Raw genomic sequence first — 12,309 nt, forward strand, 5'->3', positions numbered from 1 at the left:
GAGTTAATGGGAGCGGTTATATGGGGTAATAGGAGGAGTTATAGGGAGCGGTTATATGGGGTAATAGGAGGAGTTATAGGGAGCGGTTATATGGGGCAATAGGAGGAGTTATAGGGAGCGGTTATATGGGGCAATAGGAGGAGTTATAGGGAGCGGTTATATGGGGTAATAGGAGGAGTTATAGGGAGTGGTTATATGGGGCAATAGGAGGAGTTATAGGGAGCGGTTATATGGGGTAATAGGAGGAGTTACAGGGCGCGGTTATATGGGGTAATAGGAGGAGTTATAGGGAGTGGTTATATGGGGCAATAGGAGCAGAACCGAAAATGGGATAAGAATAATTCTATTGACCGAGGTTTGCAGAGAACTAACACAGATATATATATATAGCCTGATCTGAACACATGAGCACAGGAAAACTCAGAGACCTGTTCGTTGAGGACTTGTTTAAACAGCGATAAGCAGGTTAAGTGAGCACTGAATTCTGAGAAGTCAGCACCCTTCCTTTCATCCAGCATTTCCAGAAACTGGTGCTCCCAGCTCCCTGGCTGCAGGGAGATTTATGCCTGCTGACGGCTCAGCACAGCTGTGCTAGGATCCCATCCTGGGACAGAGTGGATGTCTAGGTGGGGGATTGGGAGGGGGGGGGAGGTTTGTTCTCACCGTATCTAATGTTTTACAGGCCCCCAATAAACAGCCGTGAGATTTTCAAAACATTTCATGGACACAGAAGTCTCCTTTAGATCTTGCAGTGCGACCGGGGAGAGCCCCATTAAGCAGGGTGACCCTCTGGTCACGTGTCCTGCCAGTCCTACCTTGAATACATTGTAGCACGCACAGATTGTAAGGCCTCGGCCAGGGTGGCGCTGAGCGCGCTCACGCTGGCCGCGACGAAACACATTGAGGCAATGTGTGTGGCCAGCGTGAGCGAGCGCCTGCGCCTGCTCGGCGTTTAGCTGCTTGCAGAGGCAAGCAAATTTGAATTTGTCACCTGCAAGCGCGTCACGTGAGCGGTTCGCCCAATGAGGGCGAAATAGCTCCCGTGACGTCATGGCTGCGCCACGCCGAATCGCCCGCGCGCGCACCTAGGCGGCCACAAATATCGCGGCTGAGCAGGGAGCTTGACGTCGCCGCGCACGAGCGCCAGCGCACGAGCGCCAGCGCGCTCGCTCCCTGCCTGGCCGCAGCCTAAGTGTCAATTCAGGCTGTGCTGGACATTGTGCACAAGCTGCAACCCACAGGGACACAGACAAGCCAATGGCTGCTTTACCCATGTACTGATGTGCCACTATATATATATATATATTAAATAAAAATACAACTTTGCATCATGTCTCATACAGGTCTGCAACCCAGTCTTTCCCCTCCGGTGCTTACACTGCAGCCAGGGATTCTGGGTAATTAGATGCAAATGAGCACTCACAGTGTGTCACTCTTTATTTGGAGTGGAGGGTTTTGCGTCACTTTATGCACCGACCACAACTTTTTAAATGTCTGACATATATACGGTCTAGGACATTTGGTTGCGGCCGTTTCGCCACCATAAAACCCTAAAAAAAAAAACACCCAAACCACTAAAACCCCCACCCAAACCAATAAAATCCCCGCCCCAAACCACTAAAAAAAACACCCCAAACCAATACAATTCCTACCCAAACCACTAACCCCCCCCACCCAAACCAATACAATTCCTACCCAAACCACTAACCCCCTCCCCAAACCAATACAATTCCTACCCAAACCACTAACCCCCTCCCCAAACCAATACAATTCCTACCCAAACCACTAACCCCCTCCCCAAACCAATACAATTCCTACCCAAACCACTAACCCACCCCCCCCCCCACCCAAACCAATACAATTCTTACCCAAACCACTGAAAAAAACACCCAAACCAATAAAATTCCTACCCTAACCATTAAAACCCCCTCCCAAACCAATAAAATTCCTACCCTAACCATTAAAAAACCCTCCCAAAACCAATAAATCCCCACCCAAACCACTAAACCCCCTACCCAAACCAATAAAATCTCTAAAACTAACCCCCTACCCACTAAAACTTACCTTCTCCTACAAGCGGCCAGCAGCGGGGGTTCCAGCGGAGGGTCTGTCTGCGGCCAAACGCCAGCGGTCATTTGGTCACAGGAAAAAAGGCCACAATGAAATGTCCCATTCTGATATATACATGCAGGAAACCCTGCCCTGAAGAGCTTACAATCGAACGTTCAGAGACTAAGTAGGTGTTATGGCAAGAGTATATAAGATATATAGTACTAGTCAAAGGTAGTACTTTTGAACACATATATACATATACACACATACACATAGACACAGAGACACACACATACATACACACACACATACATACACATAGACACAGACACACAGACACACACACATACATACACACACAGACACACACACATACACAGACACACACACATACATACACACACATACTGTATGCACATATAGACACAGACACACACACACACACACACACACATACAATAGAATAAAGAAGGCAAACTCAGGCCTTAAAAAGTAGACCAAAAAAAATTATGCAAAAAAATCGATGTTTCGCTTCTATGAAGAACATTTTTCTTGATAGAACTGAAACGTTGATTTTTTGCCTTAGACTTTTTTCTCTACTTTTCAAGACCTGTATGTGCTTTGTTTATTCTATTTCTGTCTGACCTACTTTTACATAGTGCGACTAGGCAAGTGGTGTACTACTGCTTTTATCAAATATATATGTCTGAAGGACTTATTCCCATGACCTGTTATTTATATTTGTTATTTATATGATTGTCACGTATTACTACTGTGAAGCGCTATGTACATTAATGGCGCTATATAAATAAAGACATACAACACAACATATACACTATATATATAGATAGATAGATAGATAGATAGATAGATAGATAGATAGATAGATAGATAGATAGATAGATAGATAGATAGATAGATAAATAGACACATACACACACACACACACATGTGTATATATATATATATATACACACAGGCACACATACATACGTACATATATACATTCACATACACACACGTGTATATATATATATATATATATATATATATTTACACATGCACACATACATGCATACGTACATATATAGGCATACACACATTAAAATGTGGAATTCATTATCCATGGAGACTGTGATGGCAGATACAATGAATATCTAGAATAAAAGGTTGGACATCTTTCTAAAAAGGAAAGGTATACAGGGATATACCAAATAAGTAAACACGGGAAGGATGTTGATCCAGGGAATAATCTGATTGCCAATATTTGGTGTCAGGAAGGAAGTTATTTTTCCCCTTATGAGATATCATTGGATGTGTCACTGGGGTTTGTGTTTGCTTCCTCTGGATCAATATACTGTAAGTACGGATATATGACGATAAAATATCTGCCGTCTAAATGTAGCATAGGTTGGACTTGATGGACGTACGTCTTTATTCAACCTCATCTACTATGTAACTATGTAACTACTGTACTATGTAACTACTATGTCATTACTATGTAACTAAGTAACTACGTAACTACAATGTAACTACTATGTAATTATGTAACATTTGCAAAATGTATATATATACAGTACACATACATATAGCGCATAATATGCACGCATATGCTTCCTGTATATATCATTGTGGGGTGGGTTCTCTGCCTGCTGTGGACCCACCATGGCTCTGCCCACTTGATGCCTCCTATGTGCCACCCCGGGGCCGCTGCTCTCCCTGCCAGCCTCTGCGGGCAGCTTTCTCTGAGACAGGAAGGTGTCCCTGAGTCTCAGGAAGGAAAAACACAGTGCGCTGAACCCAGCGAGACCCTCTCTCAGGGGCTGTCCTGGCCCTCGTCCAGGCCTGACCTCACCTGGGAATCGCTCACAGCTGCTGCAGCTGCCTCACTCCCTGCGAGAGATTATTTAAAAAAAAAAAAAAATGTAACTCCTGTTTTTAAACGTTCTTTTTTTAGTTCCTATTCCACCCCCCCCCCTCCTCCCCCCAGTTCCCCTCCCAAATATTTCAGCTGCTCGTAATCACTGGTACCCAGAGCTGCTGGGCGTTTTATGATGCAAAAAAAATTGACATTTCCCGCTCCACGTGAGCTAGCATAATACCCATTAAAATAACAGCGATATTTACAGCAGTAATAACAAGAACCTGCAAAGTGATCCCTATTGCAGCGGGTCCCCACCTGCGTTACGCCGTGCACCCGTTGCTAGAAAGTATTTACTCCCCAACCCCTAATTAAGAAATCTTTTTGGCGGCTCATCAGACGATCGCTAACAAAATTGTGTGACCGGTCCTGGGGCGGCATAGGGTCCGGAGCTCGTGGGGGACACACAATTAATAAGGTCCCAAACTGCCCCTCGGTGTGTGCTGGCAGCATGGGGGGGGGGGTATGGCTGTCACTTACTGCGGGAGCTTCCAAAGCCACGCCCCATGATGCCTTGCTGCTGTAGATGCAAAGCATTGTGGGGAGCGACTTCGGAAGCTTCTGCTGTAAGTGACAGCTATACCCCCACGCTAAGGTTTAGTTTGGGGGGTTAGTAAGTGTGCAGTCCCCACACGGGTCACACACGGGTCCCCACACGGCCAGGAACCCGCTATACTGCCTGGGATCTACCATTACAGATTTCTTTGGGCGAACTCCCGGAGAAAGTTCACGCACCCCCTGTTGGGGTTCTGTTGCTCTATTGGGTTCCCCGACATATTATCTCCGTCATTTGGCTGGATGTGCTGTTTAACCCCTTTCTCTGGATATAGCGGCTCACACGGGTCCAATGCCGGCTCACCGGGAGTTTACCAGGCCTGGCACTTACCAGTTTGGGGATGGGGGGGGGGGGGGGCACTTGGGCTGCTCATCTCCTGGAAACTGGAGTCCAAAGCAAATCTTTAGTGTTTAATTTATTCTACCAATCGCAAAGTTTCACAAATACTGGAGACCCTCACAGTCCACTGCTCTGCTCACTGCCCTCTCACTGCCCTGCTCACTGCCTGCTCACTGCCCTCTCACGGCCTGCTCACTGCCCTGCTCACTGCCCTGCTCACTGCCTGCTCACTGCCCTCTCACGGCCTGCTCACTGCCCTCTCACTGCCCTGCTCACTGCCCTGCTCACTGCCTGCTCACTGCCCTCTCACGGCCTGCTCATTGCCCTGCTCACTGCCCTGCTCACTGCCCTCTCACTGCCTGCTCACTGCCCTCTCACTGCCTGCTCACTGCCCACTCACTGCCCTGCTCACTGCCCGCTCACTGCCTGCTCACTGCCCTCTCACTGCCTGCTCACTGCCCTGCTCACTGCCTGCTCACTGCCCTGCTCACTGCCCTCTCACTGCCCTGCTCACTGCCTGCTCACTGCCCTGCTCACTGCCATCTCACTGCCCTGCTCACTGCCCTGCTCACTGCCTGCTCACTGCCCTGCTCACTGCCCTCTCACTGCCCTGCTCACTGCCTGCTCACTGCCCTGCTCACTGCCTGCTCACTGCCCTGCTCACTGCCCTCTCACTGCCTGCTCACTGCCTGCTCACTGCCTGCTCACTGCCTTGCTCACTGCCCTGCTCATTGCCTGCTCACTGCCCTCTCACTGCCCTGCTCACTGCCCTGCTCACTGCCCTCTCACTGCCACCTCACTGCCCTGCTCACTGCCTGCTCACTGCCCTGCTCACTGCCTGCTCACTGCCCTGCTCACTGCCCTCTCACTGCCCTGCTCACTGCCTGCTCACTGCCCTATCATTGCCCTGCTCACTGCCTGCTCACTGCCCTGCTCACTGCCCGCTCACTGCCTGCTCACTGCCCTGCTCACTGCCTGCTCACTACCCTAGTTGTCCTATCAGTTATTGTCACCTCACACTACTATATCTGCCCCCCTTTGATCCTTTATCTGCCACTCTCATTCACTGGCTGCTTACCTCACTCTCTGTTGTCCCCCCACTCACCCTCTATCTGCCCTCTAATTCTCTATCTGCCCTCTCTCTTATTCTCTATTTGCCCCCTCATTCTCTATCTGCCCTCTTATTCTCTATCTGCACTCTCCCTCATTCTCTATGTGCCATCTCTACTTCTTTATCTGCCCTCTCTCTCATTCTCTATGTGCCCTCTCTCATTATCCTTCTGTCCTCTCTCTCATTCTTTATTTGCCCCCTCTCTCTCATTCTCTATCTGCAATCTCTCTGATTATCTATCTGCCCTCACTCATTCCATATCTGCCCTCACTCATTCTCTATCTGCCCCTCTCATTATCTATCTGCCCCGCTCATTATCTGTCTGCCCTCACTCATTCTCTATCTGCCCTCACTCATTCTCTATCTCCCCTCTCTCTCATTCTCTATCTCCCCTCACTCATTCTCCATCTCCCCTCTCATTTTCTATCTGCCCCTCTCATTATCTATCTGCCCTCACTCCTTCTCTATCTGCCCTCTCATTCTCTATCTGCCCCTCTCATTCTCTATCTGCCCTCACTCATTCCTTATCTGCCCTCGCTCATTCTCTATCTGCCCTCGCTCATTCTCTATCTGCCCTCACTCATTCTCTATCTGCCCTCACTCATTCTCTATCTGCCCTCACTCATTCCTTATCTGCCCTCACTCATTCTCTATCTGCCCTGCTCACTGCCCTCTCACTGCCCTGCTCACTGCCTGCTCACTGCCCTGCTCACTGCCCTCTCACTGCCTGCTCACTGCCTGCTCACTGCCCTGCTCACTGCCTGCTCACTGCCCTGCTCACTGCCTGCTCACTGCCCTGCTCACTGCCTGCTCACTGCCTGCTCACTGCCCTCTCACTGCATGCTCACTGCCCTCTCACTGCTTGATCACTGCCCTGCTCACTGCCTGATCACTGCCCTGCTCACTGCCTGCTCACTGCCCTGCTCACTGCCCTGCTCACTGCCCGCTCACTGCCCGCTCACTGCCCGCTCACTGCCTGCTCACTGCCCTGCTCACTGCCCTGCTCACTACCTGCTCACTGCCTGCTCACTGCCCTGCTCACTGCCCTGCTCACTGCCTGCTCACTGCTTGCTCACTGCCCTGCTCACTGCCCTGCTCACTGCCTGCTCACTGCCCTCTCACTGCCTGCTCACTGCCTGCTCACTGCCTGCTCACTGCCCTGCTCACTGCCCTGCTCACTGCCCTCTCACTGCCCTGCTCACTGCCTGCTCACTGCCTGCTCACTGCCCTGCTCACTGCCCGCTCACTGCCCTGCTCACTGCCTGCTCACTGCCTGCTCACTGCCCTCTCACTGCCTGCTCACTGCCTGCTCACTGCCCTGCTCACTGCCTGCTCACTACCCTAGTTGTCCTATCAGTTATTGTCACCTCACACTACTATATCTGCCCCCCTTTGATCCTTTATCTGCCACTCTCATTCACTGGCTGCTTACCTCATTCTCTGTTGTCCCCCCACTCACCCTCTATCTGCTCTCTCTCTTATTCTCTATCTGCCCTCTCATTCTCTATCTGCACTCTCCCTCATTCTCTATTGCCCTCTCTCATTCTTTATCTGCCCTCTCTCTCATTCTCTATGTGCCCTCTCTCATTCTCTATTCGTCCTCTCTCTCTCATTCTTTATCTGGCCCTCTCTCATTATCCTTCTGTCCTCTCTCTCATTCTTTATTTGCCCCCTCTCTCTCATTCTCTATCTGCAATCTCTCTGATTATCTGTCTGCCCTCACTCATTCTCTATCTGCCCTCACTCATTCTCTATCTCCCCTCTCTCTCATTCTCTATCTCCCCTCACTCATTCTCCATCTCCCCTCTCATTCTCTATCTGCCCCTCTCATTATCTATCTGCCCTCACTCCTTCTCTATCTGCCCTCACTCATTCTCTATCTGCCCTCGCTCATTCTCTATCTGCCCTCTCTCATTCTCTATCTGCCCTCACTCATTCCTTATCTGCCCTCACTCATTCTCTATCTGCCCTCACTCATTCTCTATCTGCCCTCACTCATTCTCTATCTCCCCTCACTCATTCTCTATCTGCCCTCACTCATTCTCTATCTCCCCTCTCTCTCATTCTCTATCTCCCCTCACTAATTCTCTATCTTCTCTCTCATTCACTATCTGCCCTCTCTCTTTCTTTATCTGCCCCTTTCATGCTCTATCTGCCCCTCTCATTCGCTATCTGCCCCTCTCATTCCTTATCTGCCCTCACTCATTCCTTATCTGCCCTCACTCATTCCTTATCTGCCCTCACTCATTCCTTATCTGCCCTCACTCATTCTCTATCTGCCCTCACTCATTCTCTATCTGCCCTCTCTCTCATTCTCTATCTGCCCTCTCTCTCATTCTCTATCTGCCCTCTCTCTCATTCTCTATCTGCCCTCTCTCTCATTCTCTACCTGCTCTCTCATTCTCTATCTGCCCTCTCATTCTCTATCTGCCCTCTCTCTCATTCTCTACCTGCCCTCTCATTCTCTATCTGCCCTCTCATTCTCTATCTGCCCTCTCTCTCATTCTCTATCTGCTCTCTCATTCTCTATCTGCCCCTCTCATTCTCTATCTGCCCTCTCATTCTCTATCTGCCCCTCTCATTCTCTATCTGCCCTCTCATTCTCTATCTGCCCTCTCTCTCTCTCTCTCATTCTCTATCTGCCCTCTCTCTCATTCTCTACCTGCTCTCTCATTCTCTATCTGCCCTCTCTCTCATTCTCTATCTGCCCTCTCATTCTCTATCTGCCCTCTCATTCTCTATCTGCCCTCTCATTCTCTATCTGCCCTCTCATTCTCTATCTGCCCCTCTCATTCTCTATCTGCCCTCTCATTCTCTATCTGCCCTCTCTCTCATTCTCTATCTGCCCCTCTCTCTCATTCTCTATCTGCCCCTCTCATTCTCTATCTGCCCCTCTCATTCTCTATCTGCCCCTCTCATTCTCTATCTGCCCCTCTCATTCTCTATCTGCCCTCTCATTCTCTATCTGCCCTCTCATTCTCTATCTGCCCTCTCATTCTCTATCTGCCCTCTCATTCTCTATCTTCCCCTCTCACTCTCTATCTGCCCCTCTCACTCTCTATCTGCCCCTCTCATTCTCTATCTGCCCCTCTCACTCTCTATCTGCCCCTCTCATTCTCTATCTGCCCCTCTCACTCTCTATCTGCCCCTCTCATTCTCTATCTGCCCCTCTCACTCTCTATCTGCCCTCTCTCTCTCATTCTCTGCCTGCCCCCTCTCTCTGCTCTGTCTCCCCCCCATTCCCTGGACGCCCCCTCTCTCTGCTCTGTCTGCCCCTTCTCATTCTCCACCTGCCCCCTCTCCTCCCCCATTCCCTGGCTGTCTCTCCCTCCCTCCTTTCCTCTCAATCCTCAGTAGGAACAGGGTGTGAGACTCAGGGTGAACATCAGGTTAATTCCAGGCTGAAGCTTCCCTCTGCAAACAATAAGACAATCACAGACCGGGGGAGACCCTGCGTAATGCGCCCCTCTCCCCTCGCAGGGGAAGCTGCTCTCCCCTGCCCGCTCAGGCCTTATTACATACGGCAGCGGCGTTAGAGGCTGGAATGTGATCGGCGGGCCTGGCTGAGTCACATCTTCCAGAGATGTGAAGGGTGGTCCCACGAGGATCCGGCCAGCCCTTAACCAGAAGGTCAACAGAGTCAACGCAGCAATAAAGAGCAGGGCCGGATAAACAGGCCGGTCATTACCGGCGGCTATCTCCGGCACACACGGCTATCTCCGGCACACACGGCTATCTCCGGGGGACACGGCTATCTCCGGGGGACACGGCTATCTCCGGGGGACACGGATATCTCCGGGGGACACGGCTATCTCCGGGGGACACGGCTATCATCGGCACATGCGGCTATCTCCAGCACGCACAGCTATCTCCGGCACGCACGATTATCTCCGGCACACACGGCTATCTCCAGGACACACGGCTATCTCCGGCACACACGGCTATCTCCGGCATACACGGCTATCTCCAGGACACACGGCTATCTCCGGCACACACGGCTATCTCCGGCATACACGGCTATCTCCGGCACACACGGCTATCTCCAGCACACACGGCTATCTCCAGCACACACGGCTATCTCCAGGACACACGGCTATCTCCAGCACACACGGCTATCTCCAGGACACACGGCTATCTCCAGGACGCACGGCTATCTCCGGCATACACGGCTATCTCGGGGGGACACGGCTATCTCCGGCACACACGGTTATCTCCAGGACACACGGCTATCTCCAGCACACACGGCTATCTCCGGCACACACGGCTATCTCCAGGACGCACGGCTATCTCCAGGACACACGGCTATCTCCAGCACACACGGCTATCTCCAGGACACACGGCTATCGCCAGCACACACGGCTATCTCCAGGACACACGGCTATCTCCAGGACACACGGCTATCTCCAGGACACACGGCTATCTCCAGGACACACGGCTATCTCCAGGACACACGGCTATCTCCAGGACACACGGCTATCTCCAGGACACACGACTATCTCCAGGACACACGGCTATCTCCAGGACACACGGCTATCTCCAGGACACACGGCTATCTCCAGGACACACGGCAATCTCCGGCACACACGGCTATCTCCAGGACACACGGCTATCTCCAGGACGCACGGCTATCTCCAGCACACACGACTATCTCCGGCACACACGGCTATCTCCAGGACACACGGCTATCTCCAGGACACACGGCTATCTCCGGGGGACACGGCTATCTCCAGGACACACGGCTATCTCCAGGACACACGGCTATCTCCAGGACACACGGCTATCTCCAGGACACACGGCTATCTCCAGGACACACGGCTATCTCCAGGACACACAGCTATCTCCAGCACACACGGCTATCTCCAGGACACACGGCTATCTCCAGGACACACGGCTATCTCCAGAACACACGGCTATCTCCAGGACACACGACTATCTCCAGGACACACGGCTATCTCCAGGACACACGGCTATCTCCAGGACACACGGCTATCTCCAGGACACGCGACTATCTCCAGGACACACGGCTATCTCCAGGACACACGGCTATCTCCAGGACACACGGCTATCTCCGGCACACACGGCTATCTCCAGGACACACGGCTATCTCCAGCACACACAGCTATCTCCGGGACACACGGCTATCTCCGGGACACACGGCTATCTCCAGGACACACGGCTATCTCCAGGACACACGGCTATCTCCGGCACACACGGCTATCTCCAGGACACACGGCTATCTCCAGGACACACGGCTATCTCCGGCACACACGGCTATCTCCAGGACACACGGCTATCTCCAGCACACACGGCTATCTCCAGGACACACGGCTATCTCCAGGACACACGGCTATCTCCAGCACACACGGCTATCTCCAGGACACACGGCTATCTCCAGGACACACGGCTATCTCCAGGACACACGGCTATCTCCAGCACACACGGCTATCTCCAGGACACACGGCTATCTCCGGCACACACGGCTATCTCCAGCACACACGGCTATCTCCAGGACACACGGCTATCTCCAGGACACACGGCTATCTCCAGGACACACGGCTATCTCCAGGACACACGGCTATCTCCAGGACACACGGCTATCTCCAGGACACACGGCTATCTCCAGCACACACGACTATCTCCGGCACACACGGCTATCTCCGGGGGACACGGCTATCTCCAGGACACACGGCTATCTCCAGGACACACGGCTATCTCCAGGACACACGGCTATCTCCAGGACACACGGCTATCTCCAGGACACACGGCTATCTCCAGGACACACGGCTATCTCCAGGACACACGGCTATCTCCAGCACACACGGCTATCTCCAGGACACACGGCTATCTCCAGGACACACGGCTATCTCCAGGACACACGGCTATCTCCAGGACACACGGCTATCTCCAGGACACACGGCTATCTCCAGGACACACGGCTATCTCCAGGACACACGGCTATCTTCAGGACACACGGCTATCACCAGGACACACGGCTATCTCCAGGACACACGGCTATCTCCGGCACACACGGCTATCTCCAGGACACACGGCTATCTCCAGGACGCACGGCTATCTCCAGCACACACGGCTATCTCCAGGACACACGGCTATCTCCAGCACACACGGCTATCTCCAGCACACACGGCTATCTCCAGCACACACGGCTATCTACAGGACACACGGCTATCTCCAGCACACACGGCTATCTCCAGGACACACGGCTATCTCCAGCACACACGGCTATCTCCAGGACACACGGCTATCTCCAGGACACACGGCTATCTCCAGGACACACGGCTATCTCCAGGACACACGGCTATCTCCAGGACA

This window comes from Ascaphus truei, chromosome 15 (assembly GCF_040206685.1).
Source record: "Ascaphus truei isolate aAscTru1 chromosome 15, aAscTru1.hap1, whole genome shotgun sequence".
NCBI lineage: Eukaryota > Metazoa > Chordata > Amphibia > Anura > Ascaphidae > Ascaphus > Ascaphus truei.